This window comes from Cyanistes caeruleus, chromosome 2 (assembly GCF_971803275.1).
Source record: "Cyanistes caeruleus chromosome 2, bCyaCae1.hap1.1, whole genome shotgun sequence".
Taxonomy (NCBI): Eukaryota; Metazoa; Chordata; class Aves; order Passeriformes; family Paridae; genus Cyanistes; species Cyanistes caeruleus.
In genome coordinates, this window is record NC_141702.1 from 96,297,331 (window position 1) to 96,302,772 (window position 5,442).

General features: G+C 39.0%; 1 long non-coding RNA gene across 1 annotated transcript; it reads right to left on the bottom strand.

Annotated features, from left to right (window-relative positions):
• Positions 1 to 630: 630 nt before the first annotated feature.
• LOC147655026 (uncharacterized) lies at positions 631 to 5,043 on the bottom strand. Its single transcript, XR_015283669.1, has 2 exons — positions 4,874 to 5,043; positions 631 to 4,752 (listed from the first exon to the last, which is right to left on the bottom strand). It is a non-coding gene; the product is annotated as an uncharacterized LOC147655026 (long non-coding RNA).
• Between the last annotated feature and the right edge of the window lie 399 nt (positions 5,044 to 5,442).

The window sequence follows — 5,442 nt, forward strand, 5'->3', positions numbered from 1 at the left end:
CTGTGATGACTCCTCCTAAGCTGCTGTGAAGTCTGTCCATGCAACAGGAAGCAGATAGGATAAGTGGAGCTTATGGAGCAACATCTCAAAAACACAAACAATCTGGCAGTTATTTCAGTCTGGGCTGGGAATATGAACCTATGCAGGCAGAATTCCAGTTAGAAGGTCAGTAGTGACCAATTTCTCTACTATGCAGCTGGGAAACACTTTGCAATTAATTCAGCCTCTACTGAATTACAGTATGACCCTTTGAAATTGATAAATCTGAGACAGGGAGACAGAGATGCTCTTTTATGCAAGGAAATTTTAGTTTGTATAACTAGATGATATAGGAACATTGCCTTTATCCATGCCATTAAGCCATCATGTGCTTGGGGGCATATATTTTTACTGATCACATACCAAATGTCAGCATGATCATGAAAAAAAACCCAGCAATATTCACACCTAAAACAGCAGCGTGGAAAAGCAGCATCACTGACACCAGGTGAGACTCAACATCTACAGCCATCTAAACCAATGTCTGGGTGTGAGCTGACACACGTTGGATGGTGGGAGGGGACATGTGGACTAAGCCCAGTGTAGTCTGCAAATATTTAAGCATCCTAGGGAATGAAAATGCAACTTATATTTAGATGCTCATGTAAAATATATTTTAAAAGAATTTAGTTTGATGGTGTATAACATTCAGATCTTTGCAGTCAGTACAGAATGCATTATCCTACCACACACCATTTTCTCCTCCTGATTTGCTGCTCCTTTATTAGAGCAAAACACCCATCTTTATATTAGCGATTATTTACAGACCTGTAAGGGACAGAAAATGACCCCTTCCATAAGTAACCTATTACTAATAATTCTGGATTTAATTTTAATATTTGCTTCCTTGGCAGATATAGCTCAATTCAGTTGAAAAAGGAAATTGAAAATCATCCTAATAAGGAGTGACAGAGAGGGGTTGTAGGAAATATGGACTGAACATGAACCTGGAAATGACATTGGCAAATGAAACAGGTTTGCCAGGTCTCCTCACTGAAATATCACCTTTGTTAAGGATTAGCTATGACAAATTTATGTTTTTCCTGAAACTTTCCCTTACAACATAAATCCAGGAAGGACAATTTAGACACAGCAATTTGTAGTACATTCAACTCTGGAATATTTTCTCTATTCTGAATTTACTTTATTCTGCCATATATAAATCTCGGCTCATACAAATTAAGACATGGAACATTTTTCATTTGATTTATATGATAAACAGGTGATTTCTTATATTAAGCAGCTGTGGGTTTTTCCCTTTCTTTGCCTTTTTTAACAAACAAACTGTACTCTTAAGTCTTTACATAGCAGGGAATTTTTGAGAAACTTTTCTTGGAGATTTTAAGAATCTAGGAAGTACTTCTGTGCTGGAAAGAAGAGCTACATGTATCAGTCCTCCTTTCTTCTGGCCCTGGATGTAGGATAAAGTAATATTTATCTAGTCTTTTGGACACAATTTTTTATAACTTATTCCTTATGCTTTACATCACCACACCTTCTTCAGTGCTGCTCCATCTCACTGGCCCAAAAGGGGATTAAGCAGACTCCACCAGGATGGAAAGCAAAAGGAAGAAATCTGTCCCAGATGATGTTAATGGCAAAATTCCTGCTATCTTCCAGAGGGAGCCAAGATCTCACTGGCATTATTTTGCCAAGCTCCCCTGAGTTTTCCAGTGGAATTCATCTGTTTTGAGTTGGTCTAAACCAACACACAGGTTGGTCTAAACCCTCACAGTCCTGAGGAAAACAAAGATCTACCACCTCAAGGCATTATATGCAACCATTATGCAGGCCCCAATTTTCCCCTGATTTCTGCAAATTTAATTCACATTTAAAACCACAAGAGTGCTGCTCGATATTAACTGTGCTGGGGATCCCAGCAACATTGGTCTGCTCTGCATTTGAGCTGATTGAAATAATAATGCATTTTGCTACACAGAAAAGCAGAAGGACTCAAAAGAAAACCATGTTGGCAATTCAAAGCAAACATTTAAATAGTGCACCAGGATTTCCAGCAAGACATATTAATAATTCTTTTTCTACCATAAGAGGATAATACTTGGTAGAACTTTTAAGTTAAGCAAGGATTTTTAAAAATGGACACGTTTCCTATTTTGTTTAGAGTCTGGTAACAGGCAAAGTGCTGTTATACCTCAGAGTTATGAACTCATATAAAATTGTTAGCATCAAACAATCTCTGTCTACCTTCGAAAAATTGCTGGTGATACTGCAGTATTTCCTGATTGCAAGTCACAGGAAATTCAGGGTTATTTTTTATTTTAAGTCAACATTGTTACCTAAAAGGTGCCACCAGATATCTCAGGAACTCTATACTGATGTCAGAAACAGGTTATATTATTTGCTGGCAGTAATATTCACTGAGATCTATCTCCCAATAACCCAGCCTTTCAACAGCTTTGATTTGTGCATATCTGATTGTTTTATGTAACACTTGGCAACCCTAATTTAAAACCACAGACTTCTTGTAAATCCAGTATTGTTCAGATGTCAATGAGTAACCAAATGACCTTAACACTTTATTCTCAGGCCTGAAAGAAAGTTGTTAAAATCAGATGAAAAATATCTGTAATTTCATTTGCATTAAAATTAAAACATTAACACTGCAATGCTGCCACCATTTCTCATAGTAGCTTTATCTATGAATTGCATTTGTGTTTTCCTCTGTGTGGCTCTAGCCTGTTTAAACATTGGTTTTACTCTTGTAGATGCACTTAAGTCTTTGTAACTTCAGGACCCAGTGAATGCTTGGAGATAGGATTGCCCAGTCTTGTCATATTTTGGGTAAAACCATTTGAGCAACCCTCCTTTAACACATCCATGATGGAAAAAGAAAAACAAAGATGAGATCCTTCCAGTAATCCAGGTTCAGAAGGTAAAAAGCCACCAGAACTTCCTAAATCAAAGCTGTTTGCAGTGCTGCGTTGCCTTTGCACTCTGTAGCACCCCAAGTTTCTGAATGGATGCATGTCAGGCATCTCGAGGGTAGCCAAAGAGCCACTGCCTGGGCAGTTAGAAATCAAGGTCAGGTTCTCATTCCAACTCCCTTTAGCAGATTTCTGGTCACTCAAATTACATTTTTTCCTCATTTTTAATAAGAAATTTATATTATTTTAGATGTAAGTGTACATTCTATATTTTTTGTAATTGTGAAATAGATACAGAAAATACAGATTTCATTCATGTCACTTTTCAGAACACAAAGGTAGGCACTCTACAGTCTCAGAACAATTATGTTTATGTAGATTATAATCCAGCTGTCCTTTTTCCCTTCAAATTTTACAAAGATGTAGCCTATTGAAAGCAATTTTCTGTTGCTAGACTGTTCTGAATTATAGTTCCCCCAAGACTTAACAACTTATTTTCATATTGCTTTCACACTTTCTGATTCATTAAAATAAAAATTCAACCCTCAAAATAGAAACCTGAGCTTTCCAAAGAAAATGTGTGAAGAGTCTTAAATTATGAATGTAAAAAACTTATTCACATAGTGCCACTGGCGTGATCCACTTTCTGTTCCCAAATGCTTTCTTTAATCCAGAACTTCTCAGTTGAGAAAGTTCTGTTAGTACGAAAAAAAATCTCTCAAAAACAGCGTATTCCATGACTAAAACTATGAAACATCATATTTATGGAGAACACAGGTCAAAATACACACCTATTCAGTGTAAATTCTTTGATATTTGTGTGAAAACAGGAAACTGGAATAGACGTGGCCCATTCCTGTGACCTGCTGGGAGGTTTCAGACCACACCTGGGCAGTGCATGAGGACTGTGTCAGTGCCTCAGGCTGGCTCACAGCATCCTGGGAGGGTTCCTGCATATTGGCTACGTGGCACAGACATTCCTCCTCCCCACAGCACAGCTGCAAACCGCTCCAGCTCACAGAGAATAAGTCTGTGGTCGGCTCCAGGCAAAGCTTAGTCCTTGTCACCTTGCCCTTGTTTCTTTCCTTAAAACACCAAACATAATAATAAAATGCCATTTATCCTGAACATTCCAAGTCCATGGGGCCATCAGTTATGAAGAGTGAAATATCTTTTTAAAAATAAAAGTGTTTCTTTTACTTTGTTTCAGGTAGCTTTGCAGAATCCAGCACAAAAAGAAAACACACACAGAATGCAGCTATTCTCTGAGGACCCAGTTAAGTGCACATAAATTCCCTTTGTGTTTGTGTGTGTGTTTACAAACACTGAGAGTCAACTTTTCAGTATGAACTTCCAGTTCTGCCTGTTGTAAATGAAAAGATCAACAAAACCTTGCAGCCATATTTTATAATTTGTCTTACTAATGTCGATAACAAATAGTTAAGAACAAACTCAACTAACTGATCCTAACTCAACATGAAACTCAGTTTTACAATTCAGTGAAAAAGAACCAGACTGCCACAATAATAAATTCTTCTTGCAACTCCTACCATCTTCCTGTGGATCTATAACATTTTCCTACATATACTTTACTGCAGTAGCCAGTAGTAGTTCATTTTACCGTGCAAGTCTTGACTCACAACAGGCATTAAGGCTTCTTTCCAGGGAGCTGAAGCATTGTTTCCTTCCAGGGCCAGTTCTGCCTCAGAGCTGTTGTGGAGTTAACTTGTCCCAGGGAGATGCTGCTTCGTGCTCTGAGCTGAACCACAGACCCTCTAGAGCTGGTATTTCCAAGAATAAAACAAAAAATTCTTCTGAAACAAGAATTCTGTGGGAGAGAGAGCAAGGTATCACATATTAGCAAAGAGCATTGGCAGACTGATTTTGAGCCCCACCACACAAGTGACAGTCAGCACGTGTTGTGCACCTCACAGTCACAAAGCACAAACCATGGAGCAGTTTCCCAAAGCACCACTGGTGCTGGAGGTGGCAGCTCCCAGACAGTGCCTGGGGAGGGCCATGGTGCTGGGAGATGGGCATTTCCACACCACTCTTGGTCTGGCACACTTATCACAGGGTAGGGAGGCACCTCAGAAAGTTCACTGCAAGGCTGAAGGCAGCTCTCGTTGGCTGACATGATGATTAATGCCTCTGCTGGCCACGATAGATTCACACGTAATTTACACCTGTGTAAACAGCTGGAGACACAGCCCGAAGGATCAGAAGGATCTGATCCTACTGGAGCGTAACTTTGGCAGGTTTGCACTGATGTCAGTGGGAGCATGCAGCAGTCAGGTCCTGCTTGTTTTAATAAGTGTCTCTAAGCCTCTGGAAAGTTTGCTTTAAAAAAAAAATTAAAAAGCAAGCTGTCTATCATTTATTGACACTGTGAGATTATTTTAGCCACTCACACGGAGGCTAAAGCTATATTTCAGCATGGAGAGAGAGCGCTTTTCCAAAATCCTTGACATTTTATTCAGCATGATATAAATAGATAATCTACAGCAGTCTGTTGTAA